Source organism: Carassius auratus, unplaced genomic scaffold (assembly GCF_003368295.1).
Source record: "Carassius auratus strain Wakin unplaced genomic scaffold, ASM336829v1 scaf_tig00215807, whole genome shotgun sequence".
Lineage (NCBI taxonomy): Eukaryota > Metazoa > Chordata > Actinopteri > Cypriniformes > Cyprinidae > Carassius > Carassius auratus.
Genome location: NW_020528250.1, coordinates 35175 through 62656, shown reverse-complemented (window position 1 = coordinate 62656; position 27482 = coordinate 35175). Strand labels below are relative to the sequence as shown.

At 45.4% G+C, this 27482-nt stretch overlaps 27 non-coding genes across 27 annotated transcripts; all 27 read left to right on the top strand.

The window, feature by feature from the left end:
- The first annotated feature begins 456 nt into the window (after positions 1–456).
- Positions 457–529, top strand: trnav-aac (transfer RNA valine (anticodon AAC)). The gene has a single exon. It is a non-coding gene; the product is annotated as a tRNA-Val (tRNA).
- Positions 530–1621: 1092 nt separating this feature from the next.
- On the top strand, positions 1622–1694 carry trnav-aac (transfer RNA valine (anticodon AAC)). Its single transcript has one exon. It is a non-coding gene; the product is annotated as a tRNA-Val (tRNA).
- Positions 1695–1817: 123 nt separating this feature from the next.
- trnav-cac (transfer RNA valine (anticodon CAC)) lies at positions 1818–1890 on the top strand. The gene has a single exon. It is a non-coding gene; the product is annotated as a tRNA-Val (tRNA).
- Positions 1891–2763: 873 nt separating this feature from the next.
- On the top strand, positions 2764–2836 carry trnav-aac (transfer RNA valine (anticodon AAC)). The gene has a single exon. It is a non-coding gene; the product is annotated as a tRNA-Val (tRNA).
- A 123-nt stretch (positions 2837–2959) lies between these two features.
- On the top strand, positions 2960–3032 carry trnav-cac (transfer RNA valine (anticodon CAC)). Its single transcript has one exon. It is a non-coding gene; the product is annotated as a tRNA-Val (tRNA).
- A 2520-nt stretch (positions 3033–5552) lies between these two features.
- On the top strand, positions 5553–5625 carry trnav-aac (transfer RNA valine (anticodon AAC)). Its single transcript has one exon. It is a non-coding gene; the product is annotated as a tRNA-Val (tRNA).
- A 123-nt stretch (positions 5626–5748) lies between these two features.
- On the top strand, positions 5749–5821 carry trnav-cac (transfer RNA valine (anticodon CAC)). Its single transcript has one exon. It is a non-coding gene; the product is annotated as a tRNA-Val (tRNA).
- Positions 5822–7942: 2121 nt separating this feature from the next.
- On the top strand, positions 7943–8015 carry trnav-aac (transfer RNA valine (anticodon AAC)). The gene has a single exon. It is a non-coding gene; the product is annotated as a tRNA-Val (tRNA).
- A 123-nt stretch (positions 8016–8138) lies between these two features.
- On the top strand, positions 8139–8211 carry trnav-cac (transfer RNA valine (anticodon CAC)). The gene has a single exon. It is a non-coding gene; the product is annotated as a tRNA-Val (tRNA).
- An 895-nt stretch (positions 8212–9106) lies between these two features.
- On the top strand, positions 9107–9179 carry trnav-aac (transfer RNA valine (anticodon AAC)). The gene has a single exon. It is a non-coding gene; the product is annotated as a tRNA-Val (tRNA).
- A 123-nt stretch (positions 9180–9302) lies between these two features.
- trnav-cac (transfer RNA valine (anticodon CAC)) lies at positions 9303–9375 on the top strand. The gene has a single exon. It is a non-coding gene; the product is annotated as a tRNA-Val (tRNA).
- An 890-nt stretch (positions 9376–10265) lies between these two features.
- trnav-aac (transfer RNA valine (anticodon AAC)) lies at positions 10266–10338 on the top strand. The gene has a single exon. It is a non-coding gene; the product is annotated as a tRNA-Val (tRNA).
- Positions 10339–10461: 123 nt separating this feature from the next.
- On the top strand, positions 10462–10534 carry trnav-cac (transfer RNA valine (anticodon CAC)). Its single transcript has one exon. It is a non-coding gene; the product is annotated as a tRNA-Val (tRNA).
- Positions 10535–13054: 2520 nt separating this feature from the next.
- On the top strand, positions 13055–13127 carry trnav-aac (transfer RNA valine (anticodon AAC)). Its single transcript has one exon. It is a non-coding gene; the product is annotated as a tRNA-Val (tRNA).
- A 123-nt stretch (positions 13128–13250) lies between these two features.
- trnav-cac (transfer RNA valine (anticodon CAC)) lies at positions 13251–13323 on the top strand. The gene has a single exon. It is a non-coding gene; the product is annotated as a tRNA-Val (tRNA).
- Positions 13324–14218: 895 nt separating this feature from the next.
- trnav-aac (transfer RNA valine (anticodon AAC)) lies at positions 14219–14291 on the top strand. Its single transcript has one exon. It is a non-coding gene; the product is annotated as a tRNA-Val (tRNA).
- A 123-nt stretch (positions 14292–14414) lies between these two features.
- trnav-cac (transfer RNA valine (anticodon CAC)) lies at positions 14415–14487 on the top strand. Its single transcript has one exon. It is a non-coding gene; the product is annotated as a tRNA-Val (tRNA).
- An 895-nt stretch (positions 14488–15382) lies between these two features.
- trnav-aac (transfer RNA valine (anticodon AAC)) lies at positions 15383–15455 on the top strand. Its single transcript has one exon. It is a non-coding gene; the product is annotated as a tRNA-Val (tRNA).
- A 1078-nt stretch (positions 15456–16533) lies between these two features.
- On the top strand, positions 16534–16606 carry trnav-aac (transfer RNA valine (anticodon AAC)). The gene has a single exon. It is a non-coding gene; the product is annotated as a tRNA-Val (tRNA).
- Positions 16607–16729: 123 nt separating this feature from the next.
- On the top strand, positions 16730–16802 carry trnav-cac (transfer RNA valine (anticodon CAC)). Its single transcript has one exon. It is a non-coding gene; the product is annotated as a tRNA-Val (tRNA).
- An 896-nt stretch (positions 16803–17698) lies between these two features.
- trnav-aac (transfer RNA valine (anticodon AAC)) lies at positions 17699–17771 on the top strand. The gene has a single exon. It is a non-coding gene; the product is annotated as a tRNA-Val (tRNA).
- A 124-nt stretch (positions 17772–17895) lies between these two features.
- trnav-cac (transfer RNA valine (anticodon CAC)) lies at positions 17896–17968 on the top strand. The gene has a single exon. It is a non-coding gene; the product is annotated as a tRNA-Val (tRNA).
- Positions 17969–18864: 896 nt separating this feature from the next.
- Positions 18865–18937, top strand: trnav-aac (transfer RNA valine (anticodon AAC)). The gene has a single exon. It is a non-coding gene; the product is annotated as a tRNA-Val (tRNA).
- A 3522-nt stretch (positions 18938–22459) lies between these two features.
- trnav-aac (transfer RNA valine (anticodon AAC)) lies at positions 22460–22532 on the top strand. Its single transcript has one exon. It is a non-coding gene; the product is annotated as a tRNA-Val (tRNA).
- Positions 22533–23629: 1097 nt separating this feature from the next.
- trnav-aac (transfer RNA valine (anticodon AAC)) lies at positions 23630–23702 on the top strand. The gene has a single exon. It is a non-coding gene; the product is annotated as a tRNA-Val (tRNA).
- Positions 23703–23825: 123 nt separating this feature from the next.
- On the top strand, positions 23826–23898 carry trnav-cac (transfer RNA valine (anticodon CAC)). Its single transcript has one exon. It is a non-coding gene; the product is annotated as a tRNA-Val (tRNA).
- A 2523-nt stretch (positions 23899–26421) lies between these two features.
- trnav-aac (transfer RNA valine (anticodon AAC)) lies at positions 26422–26494 on the top strand. The gene has a single exon. It is a non-coding gene; the product is annotated as a tRNA-Val (tRNA).
- Positions 26495–27482: the final 988 nt, after the last annotated feature.

Below are 27482 nucleotides of genomic sequence, written 5' to 3'. Positions count from 1 at the left end.
GCTGACCACAAACAGCCTGTTTTTTACAATAGGGTAGATTGTACGTGGCAAGTCCACATCTCAGCTTTCTGAAGAGATATCAAGCTAAAACTTGCTTTCCCATGCTAGTCTGGACACGTGCTACCCCTGTGGTGAGTTTCAAGAAGAATGGAGAAACTCTACAATTTGACCAACAAAAATCACCAAGAGACATTTTCGAGTTTCTCCTGTGCTCTTGAAACTTTGGGTTTGTTAGTTTGAGACTAGCACAGGAAGGCAGGTTTCAGCTTGATATCACGCTGCAAGTGTTTAATTCCGAGGTAAGTTAAGGGTAGCGTTTCAGGAAACTCAGCATATACTGCCAGGCCGAATGAACTCTGTCCTCTTGTGTGTGGGACTTACGCAGATTGTCTATTTGCTTTCGGGCACATCACAGTATAAATATTTTCCCAAAAAGCACTATCGTTAGCCTGTGGAGTTTCTGTAGTGTAGTGGTCATCACATTCGCCTAACACGCGAAAGGTCCTCGGTTCAAAACCGAGCAGAAACAGCTGTCCTCTTTTGAAGAAATGTATAAACACCTTTGAGCCGACAGTTGGCTTCAGAAGGTTTAACGTTTATGCGCATATTGCCGAGCCTGCACAGAACGATTTCAGACTTCTTTAGGTAGTGGGTTTCCGTAGTGTAGTGGTTATCACGTTCGCCTCACACGCGAAAGGTCCCCCAGTTCGAAACTGGGAGGGAACACTGCATCTCTTTTCACAAATTGTTTAGGTGGGTTTCTGTTGAGGAGGAACTCAACGCTTCCAAGGCTTTGCGGCCAAGAGGCATGAGTACAGTCACTAAAGGTATAGTTGATGCAGAAATGAAAGAGCAGTCATTGTTTGACCTTAACCTATCCCACAACCGTGACATTCCAAGCCTGCGTGGCTTTCTTCTGAGGAACACGAAAAAAGAGATTTGTCTGAGTGGCCCTCTGTTGAGCAGCAGCTCTGCATCACGAAGGCCCTTCTCTACACAGGTGTAGAGATTTCCTGATAAAATGATGCAAGCCGTAGCAGTTTCTAACACATGGCTAACCTTCTTGAAATTCAACACAATGGTCAACGAATCTGCCAATAAACCTGTTCAGGTGGCTCCTCACTTACTCCCGAAGCACCCAGACGTGTTAAACCCTCGGAATTCGACTGACCACAAACAGCCTGTTTTTTTACAATAGGGTAGATTGTACGTGGCAAGTCCACATCTCAGCTTTCTGAAGAGATATCAAGCTAAAACTTGCTTTCCCATGCTAGTCTGGACACGTGCTACCCCTGTGGTGAGTTTCAAGAAGAATGGAGAAACTCTACAATTTGACCAACAAAAATCACCAAGAGACATTTTCGAGTTTCTCCTGTGCTCTTGAAACTTTGGGTTTGTTAGTTTGAGACTAGCACAGGAAGGCAGGTTCAGCTTGATATCACGCTGCAAGTGTTTAATTCCGAGGTAAGTTAAGGGTAGCGTTTCAGGAAACTCAGCATATACTGCCAGGCCGAATGAACTCTGTCCTCTTGTGTGTGGGACTTACGCAGATTGTCTATTTGCTTTCGGGCACATCACAGTATAAATATTTTCCCAAAAAGCACTATCGTTAGCCTGTGGAGTTTCTGTAGTGTAGCGGTCATCACATTCGCCTAACACGCGAAAGGTCCTCGGTTCAAAACCGAGCAGAAACAGCTGTCCTCTTTTGAAGAAATGTATAAACACCTTTGAGCCGACAGTTGGCTTCAGAAGGTTTAACGTTTATGCGCATATTGCCGAGCCTGCACAGAACGATTTCAGACTTCTTTAGGTAGTGGGTTTCCGTAGTGTAGTGGTTATCACGTTCGCCTCACACGCGAAAGGTCCCCAGTTCGAAACTGGGCGGGAACACTGCATCTCTTTTCACAATTGTTTAGGTGGGTTTCTGTTGAGGAGGAACTCAACGCTTCCAAGGCTTTGCGGCCAAGAGGCATGAGTACAGTCACTAAAGGTATAGTTGATGCAGAAATGAAAGAGCAGTCATTGTTTGACCTTAACCTATCCCACAACCGTGACATTCCAAGCCTGCGTGGCTTTCTTCTGAGGAACACGAAAAAAGAGATTTGTCTGAGTGGCCCTCTGTTGAGCAGCAGCTCTGCATCACGAAGGCCCTTCTCTACACAGGTGTAGAGATTTCCTGATAAAATGATGCAAGCCGTAGCAGTTTCTAACACATGGCTAACCTTCTTGAAATTCAACACAATGGTCAACGAATCTGCCAATAAACCTGTTCAGGTGGCTCCTCACTTACTCCCGAAGCACCCAGACGTGTTAAACCCTCGGAATTCGACTGACCACAAACAGCCTGTTTTTTTACAATAGGGTAGATTGTACGTGGCAAGTCCACATCTCAGCTTTCTGAAGAGATATCAAGCTAAAACTTGCTTTCCCATGCTAGTCTGGACACGTGCTACCCCTGTGGTGAGTTTCAAGAAGAATGGAGAAACTCTACAATTTGACCAACAAAAATCACCAAGAGACATTTTCGAGTTTCTCCTGTGCTCTTGAAACTTTGGGTTTGTTAGTTTGAGACTAGCACAGGAAGGCAGGTTTCAGCTTGATATCACGCTGCAAGTGTTTAATTCCGAGGTAAGTTAAGGGTAGCGTTTCAGGAAACTCAGCATATACTGCCAGGCCGAATGAACTCTGTCCTCTTGTGTGTGGGACTTACGCAGATTGTCTATTTGCTTTCGGGCACATCACAGTATATCGTTAGCCTGTGGAGTTTCTGTAGTGTAGTGGTCATCACATTCGCCTAACACGCGAAAGGTCCTCGGTTCAAAACCGAGCAGAAACAGCTGTCCTCTTTTGAAGAAATGTATAAACACCTTTGAGCCGACAGTTGGCTTCAGAAGGTTTAACGTTTATGCGCATATTGCCGAGCCTTCACGGAACGATTTCAGACTTCTTTAGGTGGTGGGTTTCCGTAGTGTAGTGGTTATCACGTTCGCCTCACACGCGAAAGGTCCCCAGTTCGAAACTGGGCGGGAACACTGCATCTCTTTTCACAATTGTTTAGGTGGGTTTCTATTGAGGAGGAACTCAACGCTTCCAAGGCTTTGCGGCCAAGAGGCATGAGTACAGTCACTAAAGGTATAGTTGATGCAGAAATGAAAGAGCAGTCATTGTTTGACCTTAACCTATCCCACAACCGTGACATTCCAAGCCTGCTTGGCTTTCTTCTGAGGAACACGACAAAAGAGATTTGTCTGAGTGGCCCTCTGTTGAGCAGCAGCTCTGCATCATGAAGGCCCTTCTCTACACAGGTGTAGAGATAATTATTAAGCCACACTAGGCAGCAGTAATAGCCACGCAGACAGTGCTCTGTACTTTTGACCTGGTAGTTTCGATGAACAGATGGCCGGTGCACTCAAAGATCCAATATTTCGTACAGCATAGAAATATACATATATTAAATGAAAGAGGGAAAAAAGCAAAAAAGAAATGGCCACAGAGGATTCCCGCAGATAACTGGAGAATTGCTTGGTTTGCTGCTAAATATAGAAGGTATTTGCAGACTGTAACCTAACCCACAACTGTGACATTCCAAGCCTGCGTGGCTTTCTTCTGAGGAACACGAAAAAAGAGATTTGTCTGAGTGGCCCTCTGTTGAGCAGCAGCTCTGCATCACGAAGGCCCTTCTCTACACAGGTGTAGAGATTTCCTGATAAAATGATGCAAGCCGTAGCAGTTTCTAACACATGGCTAACCTTCTTGAAATTCAACACAATGGTCAACGAATCTGCCAATAAACCTGTTCAGGTGGCTCCTCACTTACTCCCGAAGCACCCAGAAGTGTTAAACCCTCGGAATTCGACTGACCACAAACAGCCTGTTTTTTTACAATAGGGTAGATTGTACGTGGCAAGTCCACATCTCAGCTTTCTGAAGAGATATCAAGCTAAAACTTGCTTTCCCATGCTAGTCTGGACACGTGCTACCCCTGTGGTGAGTTTCAAGTAAGATTGGAGAAACTCAACAATTTGACCAACAAAAATCACCAAGAGACATTTTCGAGTTTCTCCTGTGCTCCTGAAACTTTGGGTTTGTTAGTTTGAGACTAGCACAGGAAGGCAGATTTCAGCTTGATATCACACTTCAAGTGTTTAATTACGAGGTAAGTTAAGGGTAGCGTTTCAGGAAACTCTGCATATACTGCCAGGCCGAATGAACTCTGTCCTCTTGTGTGTGGGACTTACGCAGATTGTCCCGCAGATAACTGGAGAATTGCTTGGTTTGCTGCTAAAAATAGAAGGTATTTGCAGACTGAAGAGCGCAACGGAATCTGTAATTTGATTCGCGCTCCACGATGCTTGCGATGAAAAGATCTGACACCTCTTTGGCTGCAGGCTTCAATAGTGTAGAGGTTATCACGGTCAAAATCGTTCAGGTGGGTTTCTGTTGAGGAGGAACTCAACGCTTCCAAGGCTTTGCGGCCAAGAGGCATGAATACAGTCACTAAAGGTAAAGTTGATGCAGAAATGAAAGAGCAGATATTGTTTGACCTAAACCTAACCCACAACTGTGACATTCCAAGCCTGCGTGGCTTTCTTCTGAGAAACACCAAAGAAGAGATTTTAGGGAACTCTGCGTAGACTGCCACGCCGAATGAAATCTGTCCTCTTGTGTAAGGGTCTTTTTCCGCCTAGGCCATCAAGTAAGGGCAGGGCCTCAAGGGGCGCCTAAAAGGGGGTACGTGGCAGGCCGTCCTTAGACCCCTGCGCGCCGGCCCTCTCTGTCCCAATAATCACCTGTGTCACCACAAACAGCCCATCTGTCCATCTCACCGCCTATGTGACCACTAACTGCCCTTCTGTCCACTGGTAATACAAAGACTGTGACCACAAGCAGTCTGTGTGTCCCCTTGACGAACTTTAAAACACATCCATCTGGAGTGTTATTTCCTGATAAAATGATGCAAGCCGTAGCAGTTTCTAACACATGGCTAACCTTCTTGAAATTCAACACAATGGTCAACGAATCTGCCAATAAACCTGTTCAGGTGGCTCCTCACTTACTCCCGAAGCACCCAGACGTGTTAAACCCTCGGAATTCGACTGACCACAAACAGCCTGTTTTTTTACAATAGGGTAGATTGTACGTGGCAAGTCCACATCTCAGCTTTCTGAAGAGATATCAAGCTAAAACTTGCTTTCCCATGCTAGTCTGGACACGTGCTACCCCTGTGGTGAGTTTCAAGAAGAATGGAGAAACTCTACAATTTGACCAACAAAAATCACCAAGAGACATTTTCGAGTTTCTCCTGTGCTCTTGAAACTTTGGGTTTGTTAGTTTGAGACTAGCACAGGAAGGCAGGTTTCAGCTTGATATCATGCTGCAAGTGTTTAATTCCGAGGTAAGTTAAGGGTAGCGTTTCAGGAAACTCAGCATATACTGCTAGGCCGAATGAACTCTGTCCTCTTGTGTGTGGGACTTACGCAGATTGTCTATTTGCTTTCGGGCACATCACAGTATAAATATTTTCCCAAAAAGCACTATCGTTAGCCTGTGGAGTTTCTGTAGTGTAGTGGTCATCACATTCGCCTAACACGCGAAAGGTCCTCGGTTCAAAACCGAGCAGAAACAGCTGTCCTCTTTTGAAGAAATGTATAAACACCTTTGAGCCGACAGTTGGCTTCAGAAGGTTTAACGTTTATGCGCATATTGCCGAGCCTGCACAGAACGATTTCAGACTTCTTTAGGTAGTGGGTTTCCGTAGTGTAGTGGTTATCACGTTCGCCTCACACGCGAAAGGTCCCCAGTTCGAAACTGGGCGGGAACACTGCATCTCTTTTCACAATTGTTTAGGTGGGTTTCTGTTGAGGAGGAACTCAACGCTTCCAAGGCTTTGCGGCCAAGAGGCATGAGTACAGTCACTAAAGGTATAGTTGATGCAGAAATGAAAGAGCAGTCATTGTTTGACCTTAACCTATCCCACAACCGTGACATTCCAAGCCTGCGTGGCTTTCTTCTGAGGAACACGAAAAAAGAGATTTGTCTGAGTGGCCCTCTGTTGAGCAGCATCTCTTCATCACGAAGGCCCTTCTCTACACAGGTGTAGAGATTTCCTGATAAAATGATGCAAGCCGTAGCAGTTTCTAACACATGGCTAACCTTCTTGAAATTCAACACAATGGTCAACGAATCTGCCAATAAACCTGTTCAGGTGGCTCCTCACTTACTCCCGAAGCACCCAGACGTGTTAAACCCTCGGAATTCGACTGACCACAAACAGCCTGTTTTTTTACAATAGGGTAGATTGTACGTGGCAAGTCCACATCTCAGCTTTCTGAAGAGATATCAAGCTAAAACTTGCTTTCCCATGCTAGTCTGGACACGTGCTACCCCTGTGGTGAGTTTCAAGAAGAATGGAGAAACTCTACAATTTGACCAACAAAAATCACCAAGAGACATTTTCGAGTTTCTCCTGTGCTCTTGAAACTTTGGGTTTGTTAGTTTGAGACTAGCACAGGAAGGCAGGTTTCAGCTTGATATCACGCTGCAAGTGTTTAATTCCGAGGTAAGTTAAGGGTAGCGTTTCAGGAAACTCAGCATATACTGCCAGGCCGAATGAACTCTGTCCTCTTGTGTGTGGGACTTACGCAGATTGTCCCTCAGATAACTGGAGAATTGCTTGGTTTGCTGCTAAAAATAGAAGGTATTTGCAGACTGAAGAGCGCAACGGAATCTGTAATTTGATTCGCGCTCCACCATGCTTGCGATGAAAAGATCTGACACCTCTTTGGCTGCAGGCTTCAATAGTGTAGAGGTTATCACGGTCAAAATCGTTCAGGTGGGTTTCTGTTGAGGAGGAACTCAACGCTTCCAAGGCTTTGCGGCCAAGAGGCATGAATACAGTCACTAAAGGTAAAGTTGATGCAGAAATGAAAGAGCAGATATTGTTTGACCTAAACCTAACCCACAACTGTGACATTCCAAGCCTGCGTGGCTTTCTTCTGAGAAACACCAAAGAAGAGATTTTAGGGAACTCTGCGTAGACTGCCACGCCGAATGAAATCTGTCCTCTTGTGTAAGGGTCTTTTTCCGCCTAGGCCATCAAGTAAGGGCAGGGCCTCAAGGGGCGCCTAAAAGGGGGTACGTGGCAGGCCGTCCTTAGACCCCTGCGCGCCCAAATAATCACCTGTGTCACCACAAACAGCCCATCTGTCCCTCTCACCGCCTATGTGACCACTAACTGCCCTTCTGTCCACTGGTAATACAAAGACTGTGACCACAAGCAGTCTGTGTGTCCCCTTGACGAACTTTAAAACACATCCATCTGGAGTGTTATTTCCTGATAAAATGATGCAAGCCGTAGCAGTTTCTAACACATGGCTAACCTTCTTGAAATTCAACACAATGGTCAACGAATCTGCCAATAAACCTGTTCAGGTGGCTCCTCACTTACTCCCGAAGCACCCAGACGTGTTAAACCCTCGGAATTCGACTGACCACAAACAGCCTGTTTTTTTACAATAGGGTAGATTGTACGTGGCAAGTCCACATCTCAGCTTTCTGAAGAGATATCAAGCTAAAACTTGCTTTCCCATGCTAGTCTGGACACGTGCTACCCCTGTGGTGAGTTTCAAGAAGAATGGAGAAACTCTACAATTTGACCAACAAAAATCACCAAGAGACATTTTCGAGTTTCTCCTGTGCTCTTGAAACTTTGGGTTTGTTAGTTTGAGACTAGCACAGGAAGGCAGGTTTCAGCTTGATATCACGCTGCAAGTGTTTAATTCCGAGGTAAGTTAAGGGTAGCATTTCAGGAAACTCAGCATATACTGCCAGGCCGAATGAACTCTGTCCTCTTGTGTGTGGGACTTACGCAGATTGTCTATTTGCTTTCGGGCACATCACAGTATAAATATTTTCCCAAAAAGCACTATCGTTAGCCTGTGGAGTTTCTGTAGTGTAGTGGTCATCACATTCGCCTAACACGCGAAAGGTCCTCGGTTCAAAACCGAGCAGAAACAGCTGTCCTCTTTTGAAGAAATGTATAAACACCTTTGAGCCGACAGTTGGCTTCAGAAGGTTTAACGTTTATGCGCATATTGCCGAGCCTGCACAGAACGATTTCAGACTTCTTTAGGTAGTGGGTTTCCGTAGTGTAGTGGTTATCACGTTCGCCTCACACGCGAAAGGTCCCCAGTTCGAAACTGGGCGGGAACACTGCATCTCTTTTCACAATTGTTTAGGTGGGTTTCTGTTGAGGAGGAACTCAACGCTTCCAAGGCTTTGCGGCCAAGAGGCATGAGTACAGTCACTAAAGGTATAGTTGATGCAGAAATGAAAGAGCAGTCATTGTTTGACCTTAACCTATCCCACAACCGTGACATTCCAAGCCTGCGTGGCTTTCTTCTGAGGAACACGAAAAAAGAGATTTGTCTGAGTGGCCCTCTGTTGAGCAGCAGCTCTGCATCACGAAGGCCCTTCTCTACACAGGTGTAGAGATTTCCTGATAAAATGATGCAAGCCGTAGCAGTTTCTAACACATGGCTAACCTTCTTGAAATTCAACACAATGGTCAACGAATCTGCCAATAAACCTGTTCAGGTGGCTCCTCACTTACTCCCGAAGCACCCAGACGTGTTAAACCCTCGGAATTCGACTGACCACAAACAGCCTGTTTTTTTACAATAGGGTAGATTGTACGTGGCAAGTCCACATCTCAGCTTTCTGAAGAGATATCAAGCTAAAACTTGCTTTCCCATGCTAGTCTGGACACGTGCTACCCCTGTGGTGAGTTTCAAGAAGAATGGAGAAACTCTACAATTTGACCAACAAAAATCACCAAGAGACATTTTCGAGTTTCTCCTGTGCTCTTGAAACTTTGGGTTTGTTAGTTTGAGACTAGCACAGGAAGGCAGGTTTCAGCTTGATATCACGCTGCAAGTGTTTAATTCCGAGGTAAGTTAAGGGTAGCGTTTCAGGAAACTCAGCATATACTGCCAGGCCGAATGAACTCTGTCCTCTTGTGTGTGGGACTTACGCAGATTGTCTATTTGCTTTCGGGCACATCACAGTATAAATATTTTCCCAAAAAGCACTATCGTTAGCCTGTGGAGTTTCTGTAGTGTAGTGGTCATCACATTCGCCTAACACGCGAAAGGTCCTCGGTTCAAAACCGAGCAGAAACAGCTGTCCTCTTTTGAAGAAATGTATAAACACCTTTGAGCCGACAGTTGGCTTCAGAAGGTTTAACGTTTATGCGCATATTGCCGAGCCTGCACAGAACGATTTCAGACTTCTTTAGGTAGTGGGTTTCCGTAGTGTAGTGGTTATCACGTTCGCCTCACACGCGAAAGGTCCCCAGTTCGAAACTGGGCGGGAACACTGCATCTCTTTTCACAATTGTTTAGGTGGGTTTCTGTTGAGGAGGAACTCAACGCTTCCAAGGCTTTGCGGCCAAGAGGCATGAGTACAGTCACTAAAGGTATAGTTGATGCAGAAATGAAAGAGCAGTCATTGTTTGACCTTAACCTATCCCACAACCGTGACATTCCAAGCCTGCGTGGCTTTCTTCTGAGGAACACGAAAAAAGAGATTTGTCTGAGTGGCCCTCTGTTGAGCAGCAGCTCTGCATCACGAAGGCCCTTCTCTACACAGGTGTAGAGATTTCCTGATAAAATGATGCAAGCCGTAGCAGTTTCTAACACATGGCTAACCTTCTTGAAATTCAACACAATGGTCAACGAATCTGCCAATAAACCTGTTCAGGTGGCTCCTCACTTACTCCCGAAGCACCCAGACGTGTTAAACCCTCGGAATTCGACTGACCACAAACAGCCTGTTTTTTTACAATAGGGTAGATTGTACGTGGCAAGTCCACATCTCAGCTTTCTGAAGAGATATCAAGCTAAAACTTGCTTTCCCATGCTAGTCTGGACACGTGCTACCCCTGTGGTGAGTTTCAAGAAGAATGGAGAAACTCTACAATTTGACCAACAAAAATCACCAAGAGACATTTTCGAGTTTCTCCTGTGCTCTTGAAACTTTGGGTTTGTTAGTTTGAGACTAGCACAGGAAGGCAGGTTTCAGCTTGATATCACGCTGCAAGTGTTTAATTCCGAGGTAAGTTAAGGGTAGCGTTTCAGGAAACTCAGCATATACTGCCAGGCCGAATGAACTCTGTCCTCTTGTGTGTGGGACTTACGCAGATTGTCTATTTGCTTTCGGGCACATCACAGTATAATATTTCCAAAAGCCTATCGTTAGCCTGTGGAGTTTCTGTAGTGTAGTGGTCATCACATTCGCCTAACACGCGAAAGGTCCTCGGTTCAAAACCGAGCAGAAACAGCTGTCCTCTTTTGAAGAAATGTATAAACACCTTTGAGCCGACAGTTGGCTTCAGAAGGTTTAACGTTTATGCGCATATTGCCGAGCCTGCACAGAACGATTTCAGACTTCTTTAGGTGGTGGGTTTCCGTAGTGTAGTGGTTATCACGTTCGCCTCACACGCGAAAGGTCCCCAGTTCGAAACTGGGCGGGAACACTGCATCTCTTTTCACAATTGTTTAGGTGGGTTTCTGTTGAGGAGGAAATCAACGCTTCCAAGGCTTTGCGGCCAAGAGGCATGAGTACAGTCACTAAAGGTATAGTTGATGCAGAAATGAAAGAGCAGTCATTGTTTGACCTTAACCTATCCCACAACCGTGACATTCCAAGCCTGCTTGGCTTTCTTCTGAGGAACACGACAAAAGAGATTTGTCTGAGTGGCCCTCTGTTGAGCAGCAGCTCTGCATCACGAAGGCCCTTCTCTACACAGGTGTAGAGATAATTATTAAGCCACACTAGGCAGCAGTAATAGCCACGCAGACAGTGCTCTGTACTTTTGACCTGGTAGTTTCGATGAACAGATGGCCGGTGCACTCAAAGATCCAATATTTCGTACAGCATAGAAATATACATATATTAAATGAAAGAGGGAAAAAAGCAAAAAAGAAATGGCCACAGAGGATTCCCGCAGATAACTGGAGAATTGCTTGGTTTGCTGCTAAATATAGAAGGTATTTGCAGACTGTAACCTAACCCACAACTGTGACATTCCAAGCCTGCGTGGCTTTCTTCTGAGGAACACGAAAAAAGAGATTTGTCTGAGTGGCCCTCTGTTGAGCAGCAGCTCTGCATCACGAAGGCCCTTCTCTACACAGGTGTAGAGATTTCCTGATAAAATGATGCAAGCCGTAGCAGTTTCTAACACATGGCTAACCTTCTTGAAATTCAACACAATGGTCAACGAATCTGCCAATAAACCTGTTCAGGTGGCTCCTCACTTACTCCCGAAGCACCCAGAAGTGTTAAACCCTCGGAATTCGACTGACCACAAACAGCCTGTTTTTTTACAATAGGGTAGATTGTACGTGGCAAGTCCACATCTCAGCTTTCTGAAGAGATATCAAGCTAAAACTTGCTTTCCCATGCTAGTCTGGACACGTGCTACCCCTGTGGTGAGTTTCAAGTAAGATTGGAGAAACTCAACAATTTGACCAACAAAAATCACCAAGAGACATTTTCGAGTTTCTCCTGTGCTCTTGAAACTTTGGGTTTGTTAGTTTGAGACTAGCACAGGAAGGCAGATTTCAGCTTGATATCACACTGCAAGTGTTTAATTACGAGGTAAGTTAAGGGTAGCGTTTCAGGAAACTCTGCATATACTGCCAGGCCGAATGAACTCTGTCCTCTTGTGTGTGGGACTTACGCAGATTGTCCCGCAGATAACTGGAGAATTGCTTAGTTTGCTGCTAAAAATACAAGGTATTTGCAGACTGAAGAGCGCAACGGAATCTGTAATTTGATTCGCGCTCCACGATGCTTGCGATGAAAAGATCTGACACCTCTTTGGCTGCAGGCTTCAATAGTGTAGAGGTTATCACGGTCAAAATCGTTCAGGTGGGTTTCTGTTGAGGAGGAACTCAACGCTTCCAAGGCTTTGCGGCCAAGAGGCATGAATACAGTCACTAAAGGTAAAGCTGATGCAGAAATGAAAGAGCAGATATTGTTTGACCTAAACCTAACCCACAACTGTGACATTCCAAGCCTGCGTGGCTTTCTTCTGAGAAACACCAAAGAAGAGATTTTAGGGAACTCTGCGTAGACTGCCATGCCGAATGAAATCTGTCCTCTTGTGTAAGGGTCTTTTTCCGCCTAGGCCATCAAGTAAGGGCAGGGCCTCAAGGGGCGCCTAAAAGGGGGTACGTGGCAGGCCGTCCTTAGACCCCTGCGCGCCGGCCCTCTCTGTCCCAATAATCACCTGTGTCACCACAAACAGCCCATCTGTCCCTCTCACCGCCTATGTGACCACTAACTGCCCTTCTGTCCACTGGTAATACAAAGACTGTGACCACAAGCAGTCTGTGTGTCCCCTTGACGAACTTTAAAACACATCCATCTGGAGTGTTATTTCCTGATAAAATGATGCAAGCCGTAGCAGTTTCTAACACATGGCTAACCTTCTTGAAATTCAACACAATGGTCAACGAATCTGCCAATAAACCTGTTCAGGTGGCTCCTCACTTACTCCCGAAGCACCCAGACGTGTTAAACCCTCGGAATTCGACTGACCACAAACAGCCTGTTTTTTTACAATAGGGTAGATTGTACGTGGCAAGTCCACATCTCAGCTTTCTGAAGAGATATCAAGCTAAAACTTGCTTTCCCATGCTAGTCTGGACACGTGCTACCCCTGTGGTGAGTTTCAAGAAGAATGGAGAAACTCTACAATTTGACCAACAAAAATCACCAAGAGACATTTTCGAGTTTCTCCTGTGCTCTTGAAACTTTGGGTTTGTTAGTTTGAGACTAGCACAGGAAGGCAGGTTTCAGCTTGATATCACGCTGCAAGTGTTTAATTCCGAGGTAAGTTAAGGGTAGCGTTTCAGGAAACTCAGCATATACTGCCAGGCCGAATGAACTCTGTCCTCTTGTGTGTGGGACTTACGCAGATTGTCTATTTGCTTTCGGGCACATCACAGTATAAATATTTTCCCAAAAAGCACTATCGTTAGCCTGTGGAGTTTCTGTAGTGTAGTGGTCATCACATTCGCCTAACACGCGAAAGGTCCTCGGTTCAAAACCGAGCAGAAACAGCTGTCCTCTTTTGAAGAAATGTATAAACACCTTTGAGCCGACAGTTGGCTTCAGAAGGTTTAACGTTTATGCGCATATTGCCGAGCCTGCACAGAACGATTTCAGACTTCTTTAGGTAGTGGGTTTCCGTAGTGTAGTGGTTATCACGTTCGCCTCACACGCGAAAGGTCCCCAGTTCGAAACTGGGCGGGAACACTGCATCTCTTTTCACAATTGTTTAGGTGGGTTTCTGTTGAGGAGGAACTCAACGCTTCCAAGGCTTTGCGGCCAAGAGGCATGAGTACAGTCACTAAAGGTATAGTTGATGCAGAAATGAAAGAGCAGTCATTGTTTGACCTTAACCTATCCCACAACCGTGACATTCCAAGCCTGCGTGGCTTTCTTCTGAGGAACACGAAAAAAGAGATTTGTCTGAGTGGCCCTCTGTTGAGCAGCAGCTCTGCATCACGAAGGCCCTTCTCTACACAGGTGTAGAGATTTCCTGATAAAATGATGCAAGCCGTAGCAGTTTCTAACACATGGCTAACCTTCTTGAAATTCAACACAATGGTCAACGAATCTGCCAATAAACCTGTTCAGGTGGCTCCTCACTTACTCCCGAAGCACCCAGACGTGTTAAACCCTCGGAATTCGACTGACCACAAACAGCCTGTTTTTTTACAATAGGGTAGATTGTACGTGGCAAGTCCACATCTCAGCTTTCTGAAGAGATATCAAGCTAAAACTTGCTTTCCCATGCTAGTCTGGACACGTGCTACCCCTGTGGTGAGTTTCAAGAAGAATGGAGAAACTCTACAATTTGACCAACAAAAATCACCAAGAGACATTTTCGAGTTTCTCCTGTGCTCTTGAAACTTTGGGTTTGTTAGTTTGAGACTAGCACAGGAAGGCAGGTTTCAGCTTGATATCACGCTGCAAGTGTTTAATTCCGAGGTAAGTTAAGGGTAGCGTTTCAGGAAACTCAGCATATACTGCCAGGCCGAATGAACTCTGTCCTCTTGTGTGTGGGACTTACGCAGATTGTCTATTTGCTTTCGGGCACATCACAGTATAAATATTTTCCCAAAAAGCACTATCGTTAGCCTGTGGAGTTTCTGTAGTGTAGTGGTCATCACATTCGCCTAACACGCGAAAGGTCCTCGGTTCAAAACCGAGCAGAAACAGCTGTCCTCTTTTGAAGAAATGTATAAACACCTTTGAGCCGACAGTTGGCTTCAGAAGGTTTAACGTTTATGCGCATATTGCCGAGCCTGCACAGAACGATTTCAGACTTCTTTAGGTAGTGGGTTTCCGTAGTGTAGTGGTTATCACGTTCGCCTCACACGCGAAAGGTCCCCAGTTCGAAACTGGGCGGGAACACTGCATCTCTTTTCACAATTGTTTAGGTGGGTTTCTGTTGAGGAGGAACTCAACGCTTCCAAGGCTTTGCGGCCAAGAGGCATGAGTACAGTCACTAAAGGTATAGTTGATGCAGAAATGAAAGAGCAGTCATTGTTTGACCTTAACCTATCCCACAACCGTGACATTCCAAGCCTGCGTGGCTTTCTTCTGAGGAACACGAAAAAAGAGATTTGTCTGAGTGGCCCTCTGTTGAGCAGCAGCTCTGCATCACGAAGGCCCTTCTCTACACAGGTGTAGAGATTTCCTGATAAAATGATGCAAGCCGTAGCAGTTTCTAACACATGGCTAACCTTCTTGAAATTCAACACAATGGTCAACGAATCTGCCAATAAACCTGTTCAGGTGGCTCCTCACTTACTCCCGAAGCACCCAGACGTGTTAAACCCTCGGAATTCGACTGACCACAAACAGCCTGTTTTTTTACAATAGGGTAGATTGTACGTGGCAAGTCCACATCTCAGCTTTCTGAAGAGATATCAAGCTAAAACTTGCTTTCCCATGCTAGTCTGGACACGTGCTACCCCTGTGGTGAGTTTCAAGAAGAATGGAGAAACTCTACAATTTGACCAACAAAAATCACCAAGAGACATTTTCGAGTTTCTCCTGTGCTCTTGAAACTTTGGGTTTGTTAGTTTGAGACTAGCACAGGAAGGCAGGTTTCAGCTTGATATCACGCTGCAAGTGTTTAATTCCGAGGTAAGTTAAGGGTAGCGTTTCAGGAAACTCAGCATATACTGCCAGGCCGAATGAACTCTGTCCTCTTGTGTGTGGGACTTACGCAGATTGTCTATTTGCTTTCGGGCACATCACAGTATAAATATTTTCCCAAAAAGCACTATCGTTAGCCTGTGGAGTTTCTGTAGTGTAGTGGTCATCACATTCGCCTAACACGCGAAAGGTCCTCGGTTCAAAACCGAGCAGAAACAGCTGTCCTCTTTTGAAGAAATGTATAAACACCTTTGAGCCGACAGTTGCTTCAGAAGTTTACGTTTATGCGCTATTGCCGAGCCTGCAGCAGAACGATTTCAAAAACTACTTTAGGTAGTGGGTTTCCGTAGTGGTAGTGGTTATCACGTTCGCCTCACACGCGAAAAGGTCCCCCAGTTCGAAACTGGCCGGGAACAGCTGCATCTCTTTCACAAATGTTTATGGTGGGTTTCTGTGAAGGAGGAAATCAACGCTTCAAGGCTTTGCGCAAGAGGCATGAGTCAGTCACTAAAGGTATAGTTGATGCAGAAATGAAGAGAGCAGTCATTGCCTATCCCAACCGTGACATTCCAAGCCTGCGTGGCTTTCTTCTGAGGAACACGAAAAAAGAGATTTGTCTGAGTGGCCCTCTGTTGAGCAGCATCTCTGCATCACGAAGGCCCTTCTCTACACAGGTGTAGAGATTTCCTGATAAAATGATGCAAGCCGTAGCAGTTTCTAACACATGGCTAACCTTCTTGAAATTCAACACAATGGTCAACGAATCTGCCAATAAACCTGTTCAGGTGGCTCCTCACTTACTCCCGAAGCACCCAGACGTGTTAAACCCTCGGAATTCGACTGACCACAAACAGCCTGTTTTTTTACAATAGGGTAGATTGTACGTGGCAAGTCCACATCTCAGCTTTCTGAAGAGATATCAAGCTAAAACTTGCTTTCCCATGCTAGTCTGGACACGTGCTACCCCTGTGGTGAGTTTCAAGAAGAATGGAGAAACTCTACAATTTGACCAACAAAAATCACCAAGAGACATTTTCGAGTTTCTCCTGTGCTCTTGAAACTTTGGGTTTGTTAGTTTGAGACTAGCACAGGAAGGCAGGTTTCAGCTTGATATCACGCTGCAAGTGTTTAATTCCGAGGTAAGTTAAGGGTAGCGTTTCAGGAAACTCAGCATATACTGCCAGGCCGAATGAACTCTGTCCTCTTGTGTGTGGGACTTACGCAGATTGTCTATTTGCTTTCGGGCACATCACAGTATAAATATTTTCCCAAAAAGCACTATCGTTAGCCTGTGGAGTTTCTGTAGTGTAGTGGTCATCACATTCGCCTAACACGCGAAAGGTCCTCGGTTCAAAACCGAGCAGAAACAGCTGTCCTCTTTTGAAGAAATGTATAAACACCTTTGAGCCGACAGTTGGCTTCAGAAGGTTTAACGTTTATGCGCATATTGCCGAGCCTGCACAGAACGATTTCAGACTTCTTTAGGTAGTGGGTTTCCGTAGTGTAGTGGTTATCACGTTCGCCTCACACGCGAAAGGTCCCCAGTTCGAAACTGGGCGGGAACACTGCATCTCTTTTCACAATTGTTTAGGTGGGTTTCTGTTGAGGAGGAACTCAACGCTTCCAAGGCTTTGCGGCCAAGAGGCATGAGTACAGTCACTAAAGGTATAGTTGATGCAGAAATGAAAGAGCAGTCATTGTTTGACCTTAACCTATCCCACAACCGTGACATTCCAAGCCTGCGTGGCTTTCTTCTGAGGAACACGAAAAAAGAGATTTGTCTGAGTGGCCCTCTGTTGAGCAGCAGCTCTGCATCACGAAGGCCCTTCTCTACACAGGTGTAGAGATTTCCTGATAAAATGATGCAAGCCGTAGCAGTTTCTAACACATGGCTAACCTTCTTGAAATTCAACACAATGGTCAACGAATCTGCCAATAAACCTGTTCAGGTGGCTCCTCACTTACTCCCGAAGCACCCAGACGTGTTAAACCCTCGGAATTCGACTGACCACAAACAGCCTGTTTTTTTACAATAGGGTAGATTGTACGTGGCAAGTCCACATCTCAGCTTTCTGAAGAGATATCAAGCTAAAACTTGCTTTCCCATGCTAGTCTGGACACGTGCTACCCCTGTGGTGAGTTTCAAGAAGAATGGAGAAACTCTACAATTTGACCAACAAAAATCACCAAGAGACATTTTCGAGTTTCTCCTGTGCTCTTGAAACTTTGGGTTTGTTAGTTTGAGACTAGCACAGGAAGGCAGGTTTCAGCTTGATATCACGCTGCAAGTGTTTAATTCCGAGGTAAGTTAAGGGTAGCGTTTCAGGGAAACTCAGCATATACTGCCAGGCCGAATGAACTCTGTCCTCTTGTGTGTGGGACTTACGCAGATTGTCTATTTGCTTTCGGGCACATCACAGTATAAATATTTTCCCAAAAAGCACTATCGTTAGCCTGTGGAGTTTCTGTAGTGTAGTGGTCATCACATTCGCCTAACACGCGAAAGGTCCTCGGTTCAAAACCGAGCAGAAACAGCTGTCCTCTTTTGAAGAAATGTATAAACACCTTTGAGCCGACAGTTGGCTTCAGAAGGTTTAACGTTTATGCGCATATTGCCGAGCCTGCACAGAAACGATTTCAGACTTCTTTAGGTAGTGGGTTTCCGTAGTGTAGTGGTTATCACGTTCGCCTCACACGCGAAAGGTCCCCAGTTCGAAACTGGGCGGGAACACTGCATCTCTTTTCACAATTGTTTAGGTGGGTTTCTGTTGAGGAGGAACTCAACGCTTCCAAGGCTTTGCGGCCAAGAGGCATGAGTACAGTCACTAAAGGTATAGTTGATGCAGAAATGAAAGAGCAGTCATTGTTTGACCTTAACCTATCCCACAACCGTGACATTCCAAGCCTGCGTGGCTTTCTTCTGAGGAACACGAAAAAAAGAGATTTGTCTGAGTGGCCCTCTGTTGAGCAGCAGCTCTGCATCACGAAGGCCCTTCTCTACACAGGTGTAGAATTTCCTGATTAAAATGATGCAAGCCGTAGCAGTTTCTAACACATGGCTAACCTTCTTGAAATTCAACACAATGGTCAACGAATCTGCAATAAACCTGTTCAGGTGGCTCCTCACTTACTCCCGAAGCACCCAGACGTGTCAAACCCTCGGAATTCGACTGACCACAAACAGCCTGTTTTTTTTACAATAGGGTAGATTGTCCGTGGCAAGTCCACATCTCAGCTTTCTGAAAGAGATATCAAGCTAAAACTTGCTTTCCCATGCTAGTCTGGACACGTGCTACCCCTGTGGTGAGTTTCAAGAAGAATGGAGAAACTCTACAATTTGACCAACAAAAATCACCAAGAGACATTTTCGAGTTTCTCCTGTGCTCTTGAAACTTTGGGTTTGTTAGTTTGAGACTAGCACAGGAAGGCAGGTTTCAGCTTGATATCACGCTGCAAGTGTTTAATTCCGAGGTAAGTTAAGGGTAGCGTTTCAGGAAACTCAGCATATACTGCCAGGCCGAATGAACTCTGTCCTCTTGTGTGTGGGACTTACGCAGATTGTCTATTTGCTTTCGGGCACATCACAGTATAAATATTTTCCCAAAAGCACTATCGTTAGCCTGTGGAGTTTCTGTAGTGTAGTGGTCATCACATTCGCCTAACACGCGAAAGGTCCTCGGTTCAAAACCGAGCAGAAACAGCTGTCCTCTTTTGAAGAAATGTATAAACACCTTTGAGCCGACAGTTGGCTTCAGAAGGTTTAACGTTTATGCGCATATTGCCGAGCCTGCACAGAACGATTTCAGACTTCTTTAGGTAGTGGGTTTCCGTAGTGTAGTGGTTATCACGTTCGCCTCACACGCGAAAGGTCCCCAGTTTCGAAACTGGGCGGGAACACTGCATCTCTTTTCACAATTGTTTAGGTGGGTTTCTGTTGAGGAGGAACTCAACGCTTCCAAGGCTTTGCGGCCAAGAGGCATGAGTACAGTCACTAAAGGTATAGTTGATGCAGAAATGAAAGAGCAGTCATTGTTTGACCTTAACCTATCCCACAACCGTGACATTCCAAGCCTGCGTGGCTTTCTTCTGAGGAACACGAAAAAGAGATTTGTCTGAGTGGCCCTCTGTTGAGCAGCATCTCTGCATCACGAAGGCCCTTCTCTACACAGGTGTAGAGATTTCCTGATAAAATGATGCAAGCCGTAGCAGTTTCTAACACATGGCTAACCTTCTTGAAATTCAACACAATGGTCAACGAATCTGCCAATAAACCTGTTCAGGTGGCTTCCTCACTTACTCCCGAAGCCAGCCCAGACGTGTTAAACCCTTCGGAATCGACTGACCACAAACAGCCTGGTTTTTTTTACAATAGGGTAGATTGTAGCGTGGCATAGTCCACATCTCAGCTTTCTGAAGAGATATCAAGCTTAAAACTTGCTTTCCCATGCTAGTCTGGACACGTGCTACCCCTGTGGTGAGTTTCAAGTAAGAATGGAGAAACTCAACAATTTGACCAACAAAAATCACCAAGAGACATTTTCGAGTTTCTCCTGTGCTCTTTGAAACTTTGGGGTTGTTAGTTTGAGACTAGCACAGGAAGGCAGGTTTCAGCTTGATATCACGCTGCAAGTGTTTAATTCCGAGGTAAGTTAAGGGTAGCGTTTCAGGAAACTCAGCATATACTGCCAGCCGAATGAACTCTGTCCTCTTGTGTGTGGGACTTACGCAGATTGTCCCGAGACTAACTGGAGAATTGCTTGGTTGCCGATAAAAAATAGAAGGTATTTGCAGACTGAAGAGCGCAACGGAATCTGTAATTTGATTCGCGCTCCACGATGCTTGCGATGAAAAGATCTGACACCTCTTTGGCTGCAGGCTTCAATAGTGTAGAGGTTATCACGGTCAAAATCGTTCAGGTGGGTTTCTGTTGAGGAGGAACTCAACGCTTCCAAGGCTTTGCGGCCAAGAGGCATGAATACAGTCACTAAAGGTAAAGCTGATGCAGAAATGAAAGAGCAGATATTGTTTGACCTAAACCTAACCCACAACTGTGACATTCCAAGCCTGCGTGGCTTTCTTCTGAGAAACACCAAAGAAGAGATTTTAGGGAACTCTGCGTAGACTGCCATGCCGAATGAATCTGTCCTCTTGTGTAAGGGTCTTTTTCCGCCTAGGCCATCAAGTAAGGGCAGGGCCTCAAGGGCGCCTAAAAGGGGTACGTGGCAGGCCGTCCTTAGACCCCTGCGCGCCGCCCTCTCTGTCCCAATAATCACCTGTGTCACCACAAACAGCCCGATCTGTCCCTCTCACCGCCTATGTGACCACTAACTGCCCTTCTGTCCACTGGTAATACAAAGACTGTGACCACAAGCAGTCTGTGTGTCCCCTTGACGAACTTTTAAAACACATCCATCTGGAGTGTTATTTCCTGATAAAATGATGCAAGCCGATAGCAGTTCTAACACATGGCTAACCTTCTTGAAATTCAACACAATGGTCAACGAATCTGCCAATAAACCTGTTCAGGTGGCTCCTCACTTACTCCCGAAGCACCCAGACGTGTTAAACCTCGGAATTCGACTGACCACAAACAGCCTGTTTTTTTACAATAGGTAGATTGTACGTGGCAAGTCCACCATCTCAGCTTTCTGAAGAGATATCAAGCTAAAACTTGCTTTCCCATGCTAGTCTGGACACGTGCTACCCCTGTGGTGAGTTTTCAAGAAGAATGGAGAAACTCTACAATTTGGACCAACAAAATCACCAAGAGACATTTTCGAGTTTCTCCTGTGCTCTTGAAACTTTTGGGTTTGTTAGTTTGAGACTAGCACAGGAAGGCAGGTTTCAGCTTGATATCACGCTGCAAGTGTTTAATTCCGAGGTAAGTTAAGGGTAGCGTTTCAGGAAACTCAGCATATCACTGGCCAGGCCGAATGAACTCTGTCCTCTGTGTGTGGGGACTTACGCAGATTGTCCTATTTGCTTCGGGCACATCACAGTATAAATATTTTCCCAAAAAAGCACTATCGTTAGCCTGTGGAGTTTCTGTTAGTGTAGTGGTCATCACATTCGCCTAACACGCGAAAGGTCCTCGGTTCAAAACCGAGCACGAAACAGCTGTCACTCTTTTGAAGAAATGTATAAACAACCTTTGAGCCGACAGTTGGCTTCAGAAGGTTTAACGTTTATGCGGCATATTGCCGAGCCTGCCACAGAACGATTTCAGACTTCTTTAGGTAGTGGGTTTCCGTAGTGTAGTGGTTATCACGTTCGCCCTCACACGCGAAAGGTCCCCAGTTCGAAACTGGGCGGGAACACTGCATCTCTTTTCAACAATTGTTTAGGTGGGTTTCTGTTGAGGAGGAACTCAACGCTTCCAAGGCTTTGCGGCCAAGAGGCATGAGTACAGTCACTAAAGGTATAGTTGATGCAGAAATGAAAGAGCAGTCATTGTTTGACCTTAACCTATCCCACAACCGTGACATTCCAAGCCTGCGTGGCTTTCTTCTGAGGAACACGAAAAAAAGAGATTTGTTCTGAGTGGCCCTCTGTTGAGCAGCAGCTCTGCATCACGAAGGCCCTTCTCTACACAGGTGTAAGAGATTTCCTGATAAAATGATGCAAGCCGTAGCCAGTTTCTAACACATGGCTAACCTTCTTGAAATTCAACACAATGGTCAACGAAATCTGCCAATTAAACCTGTTCAGGTGGCTCCTCACTTACTCCCGAAGCACCCAGACGTGTTAAACCCTCGGAATTCGACTGACCACAAACAGCCTGTTTTTTTACAATAGGGTAGATTGTACGTGGCAAGTCCACATCTCAGCTTTCTGAAGAGATATCAAGCTAAAAACTTGCTTTCCCATGCTAGTCTGGACACGTGCTACCCCTGTGGTGAGTTTCAAGAAGAATGGAGAAACTCTACAATTTGACCAACAAAAATCACCAAGAGACATTTTCGAGTTTCTCCCTGTGCTCTTGAAACTTGGGTTTGTTAGTTTGAGACTAGCACAGGAAGGCAGGTTTCAGCTTGATATCACGCTGCAAGTGTTTAATTCCGAGGTAAGTTAAGGGTAGCGTTTCAGGAAACTCAGCATATTACTGCCAGGCCCGAATGAACTCTGTCCTCTTGTGTGTGGGACTTACGCAGATTGTCTATTTGCTTTCGGGCACATCACAGTATAAATATTTTTCCCAAAAGCACTATCGTTAGCCTGTGGAGTTTCTGTAGTGTAGTGGTCATCACATTCGCCTAACACGCGAAAGGTCCTCGGTTCAAAACCGAGCAGAAACAGCTGTCCTCTTTTTGAAGAAATGTATAAACACCTTTGAGCCGACAGTTGGCTTCAGAAGGTTTTAACGTTTATGCGCATATTGCCGAGCCTGCACAGAACGATTTCAGACTTCTTTAGGTAGTGGGTTTCCGTAGTGTAGTGGTTATCACGTTCGCCTCACACGCGAAAGGTCCCCAGTTCGAAAACTGGGCGGGAACACTGCATCTCTTTTCACAATTGTTTAGGTGGGTTTCTGTTGAGGAGGAACTCAACGCTTCCAAGGCTTTGCGGCCAAGAGGCATGAGTACAGTCACTAAAGGTATAGTTGATGCAGAAATGAAAGAGCAGTCATTGTTTGACCTTAACCTATCCCACAACCGTGACATTCCAAGCCTGCGTGGCTTTCTTCTGAGGAACACGAAAAAAGAGATTTGTCTGAGTGGCCCTCTGTTGAGCAGCAGCTCTGCATCACGAAGGCCCTTCTCTACACAGGTGTAGAGATTTCCTGATAAAATGATGCAAGCCGTAGCAGTTTCTAACACATGGCTAACCTTCTTGAAATTCAACACAATGGTCAACGAATCTGCCAATAAACCTGTTCAGGTGGCTCCTCACTTACTCCCGAAGCACCCAGACGTGTTAAACCCTCGGAATTCGACTGACCACAAACAGCCTGTTTTTTTACAATAGGGTAGATTGTACGTGGCAAGTCCACATCTCAGCTTTCTGAAGAGATATCAAGCTAAAACTTGCTTTCCCATGCTAGTCTGGACACGTGCTACCCCCTGTGGTGAGTTTCAAAGAAGAATGGAGAAACTCTACAATTTGACCAACAAAAATCACCAAGAGACATTTTCGAGTTTCTCCTGTGCTCTTGAAACTTTGGGTTTGTTAGTTTGAGACTAGCACAGGAAGGCAGGTTTCAGCTTGATATCACGCTGCAAGTGTTTAATTCCGAGGTAAGTTAAGGGTAGCGTTTTCAGGAAACTCAGCATATACTGCCAGGCCGAATGAACTCTGTCCTCTTGTGTGTGGGACTTACGCAGATTGTCTATTTGCTTTCGGGCACATCACAGTATAAATATTTTCCCAAAAAGCACTATCGTTAGCCTGTGGAGTTTCTGTAGTGTAGTGGTCATCACATTCGCCTAACACGCGAAAGGTCCTCGGTTCAAAACCGAGCAGAAACAGCTGTCCTCTTTTGAAGAAATGTATAAACACCTTTGAGCCGACAGTTGGCTTCAGAAGGTTTAACGTTTATGCGCATATTGCCGAGCCTGCACAGAACGATTTCAGACTTCTTTAGGTAGTGGGTTTCCGTAGTGTAGTGGTTATCACGTTCGCCTCACACGCGAAAGGTCCCCAGTTCGAAACTGGGCGGGAACACTGCATCTCTTTTCACAATTGTTTAGGTGGGTTTCTGTTGAGGAGGAACTCAACGCTTCCAAGGCTTTGCGGCCAAGAGGCATGAGTACAGTCACTAAAGGTATAGTTGATGCAGAAATGAAAGAGCAGTCATTGTTTGACCTTAACCTATCCCACAACCGTGACATTCCAAGCCTGCTTGGCTTTCTTCTGAGGAACACGACAAAAAGAGATTTGTCTGAGTGGCCCTCTGTTGAGCAGCAGCTCTGCATCACGAAGGCCCTTCTCTACACAGGTGTAGAGATAATTATTAAGCCACACTAGGCAGCAGTAATAGCCACGCAGACAGTGCTCTGTACTTTTGACCCTGGTAGTTTCGATGAACAGATGGCCGGTGCACTCAAAGATCCAATATTTCGTACAGCATAGAAATATACATATATTAAATGAAAGAGGGGAAAAAAGCAAAAAAGAAATGGCCACAGAGGATTCCCGCAGATAACTGGAGAATTGCTTGGTTTGCTGCTAAATATAGAAGGTATTTGCAGACTGTAACCTAACCCACAACTGTGACATTCCAAGCCTGCGTGGCTTTCTTCTTAGGAACACAAAAAAAGAGATTTGTCTGAGTGGCCCTCTGTTGAGCAGCATCTCTTCATCACGAAGGCCCTTCTCTACACAGGTGTAGAGATTTCCTGATAAAATGATGCAAGCCGTAGCAGTTTCTAACACATGGCTAACCTTCTTGAAATTCAACACAATGGTCAACGAATCTGCCAATAAACCTGTTCAGGTGGCTCCTCACTTACTCCCGAAGCACCCAGACGTGTTAAACCCTCGGAATTCGACTGACCACAAACAGCCTGTTTTTTTACAATAGGGTAGATTGTACGTGGCAAGTCCACATCTCAGCTTTCTGAAGAGATATCAAGCTAAAACTTGCTTTCCCATGCTAGTCTGGACACGTGCTACACCTGTGGTGAGTTTCAAGTAAGATTGGAGAAACTCAACAATTTGACCAACAAAAATCACCAAGAGACATTTTCGAGTTTCTCCTGTGCTCTTGAAACTTTGGGTTTGTTAGTTTGAGACTAGCACAGGAAGGCAGATTTCAGCTTGATATCACACTGCAAGTGTTTAATTACGAGGTAAGTTAAGGGTAGCGTTTCAGGAAACTCTGCATATACTGCCAGGCCGAATGAACTCTGTCCTCTTGTGTGTGGGACTTACGCAGATTGTCCCGCAGATAACTGGAGAATTGCTTAGTTTGCTGCTAAAAATACAAGGTATTTGCAGACTGAAGAGCGCAACGGAATCTGTAATTTGATTCGCGCTCCACGATGCTTGCGATGAAAAGATCTGACACCTCTTTGGCTGCAGGCTTCAATAGTGTAGAGGTTATCACGGTCAAAATCGTTCAGGTGGGTTTCTGTTGAGGAGGAACTCAACGCTTCCAAGGCTTTGCGGCCAAGAGGCATGAATACAGTCACTAAAGGTAAAGCTGATGCAGAAATGAAAGAGCAGATATTGTTTGACCTAAACCTAACCCACAACTGTGACATTCCAAGCCTGCGTGGCTTTCTTCTGAGAAACACCAAAGAAGAGATTTTAGGGAACTCTGCGTAGACTGCCATGCCGAATGAAATCTGTCCTCTTGTGTAAGGGTCTTTTTCCGCCTAGGCCATCAAGTAAGGGCAGGGCCTCAAGGGGCGCCTAAAAGGGGGTACGTGGCAGGCCGTCCTTAGACCCCTGCGCGCCGGCCCTCTCTGTCCCAATAATCACCTGTGTCACCACAAACAGCCCATCTGTCCCTCTCACCGCATATGTGACCACTAACTGCCCTTCTGTCCACTGGTAATACAAAGACTGTGACCACAAGCAGTCTGTGTGTCCCCTTGACGAACTTTAAAACACATCCATCTGGAGTGTTATTTCCTGATAAAATGATGCAAGCCGTAGCAGTTTCTAACACATGGCTAACCTTCTTGAAATTCAACACAATGGTCAACGAATCTGCCAATAAACCTGTTCAGGTGGCTCCTCACTTACTCCCGAAGCACCCAGACGTGTTAAATCCTCGGAATTCGACTGACCACAAACAGCCTGTTTTTTTACAATAGGGTAGATTGTACGTGGCAAGTCCACATCTCAGCTTTCTGAAGAGATATCAAGCTAAAACTTGCTTTCCCATGCTAGTCTGGACACGTGCTACCCCTGTGGTGAGTTTCAAGAAGAATGGAGAAACTCTACAATTTGACCAACAAAAATCACCAAGAGACATTTTCGAGTTTCTCCTGTGCTCTTGAAACTTTGGGTTTGTTAGTTTGAGACTAGCACAGGAAGGCAGGTTTCAGCTTGATATCACGCTGCAAGTGTTTAATTCCGAGGTAAGTTAAGGGTAGCGTTTCAGGAAACTCAGCATATACTGCCAGGCCGAATGAACTCTGTCCTCTTGTGTGTGGGACTTACGCAGATTGTCTATTTGCTTTCGGGCACATCACAGTATAAATATTTTCCCAAAAAGCACTATCGTTAGCCTGTGGAGTTTCTGTAGTGTAGTGGTCATCACATTCGCCTAACACGCGAAAGGTCCTCGGTTCAAAACCGAGCAGAAACAGCTATCCTCTTTTGAAGAAATGTATAAACACCTTTGAGCCGACAGTTGGCTTCAGAAGGTTTAACGTTTATGCGCATATTGCCGAGCCTGCACAGAATGATTTCAGACTTCTTTAGGTAGTGGGTTTCCGTAGTGTAGTGGTTATCACGTTCGCCTCACACGCGAAAGTTCCCCAGTTCGAAACTGGGCGGGAACACTGCATCTCTTTTCAAAATTGTTTAGGTGGGTTTCTGTTGAGGAGGAACTCAACGCTTCCAAGGCTTTGCGGCCAAGAGGCATGAGTACAGTCACTAAAGGTATAGTTGATGCAGAAATGAAAGAGCAGTCATTGTTTGACCTTAACCTATCCCACAACCGTGACATTCCAAGCCTGCGTGGCTTTCTTCTGAGGAACACGAAAAAAGAGATTTGTCTGAGTGGCCCTCTGTTGAGCAGCAGCTCTGCATCACGAAGGCCCTTCTCTACACAGGTGTAGAGATTTCCTGATAAAATGATGCAAGCCGTAGCAGTTTCTAACACATGGCTAACCTTCTTGAAATTCAACACAATGGTCAACGAATCTGCCAATAAACCTGTTCAGGTGGCTCCTCACTTACTCCCGAAGCACCCAGAAGTGTTAAACCCTCGGAATTCGACTGACCACAAACAGCCTGTTTTTTTACAATAGGGTAGATTGTACGTGGCAAGTCCACATCTCAGCTTTCTGAAGAGATATCAAGCTAAAACTTGCTTTCCCATGCTAGTCTGGACACGTGCTACCCCTGTGGTGAGTTTCAAGTAAGATTGGAGAAACTCAACAATTTGACCAACAAAAATCACCAAGAGACATTTTCGAGTTTCTCCTGTGCTCTTGAAACTTTGGGTTTGTTAGTTTGAGACTAGCACAGGAAGGCAGATTTCAGCTTGATATCACACTGCAAGTGTTTAATTACGAGGTAAGTTAAGGGTAGCGTTTCAGGAAACTCTGCATATACTGCCAGGCCGAATG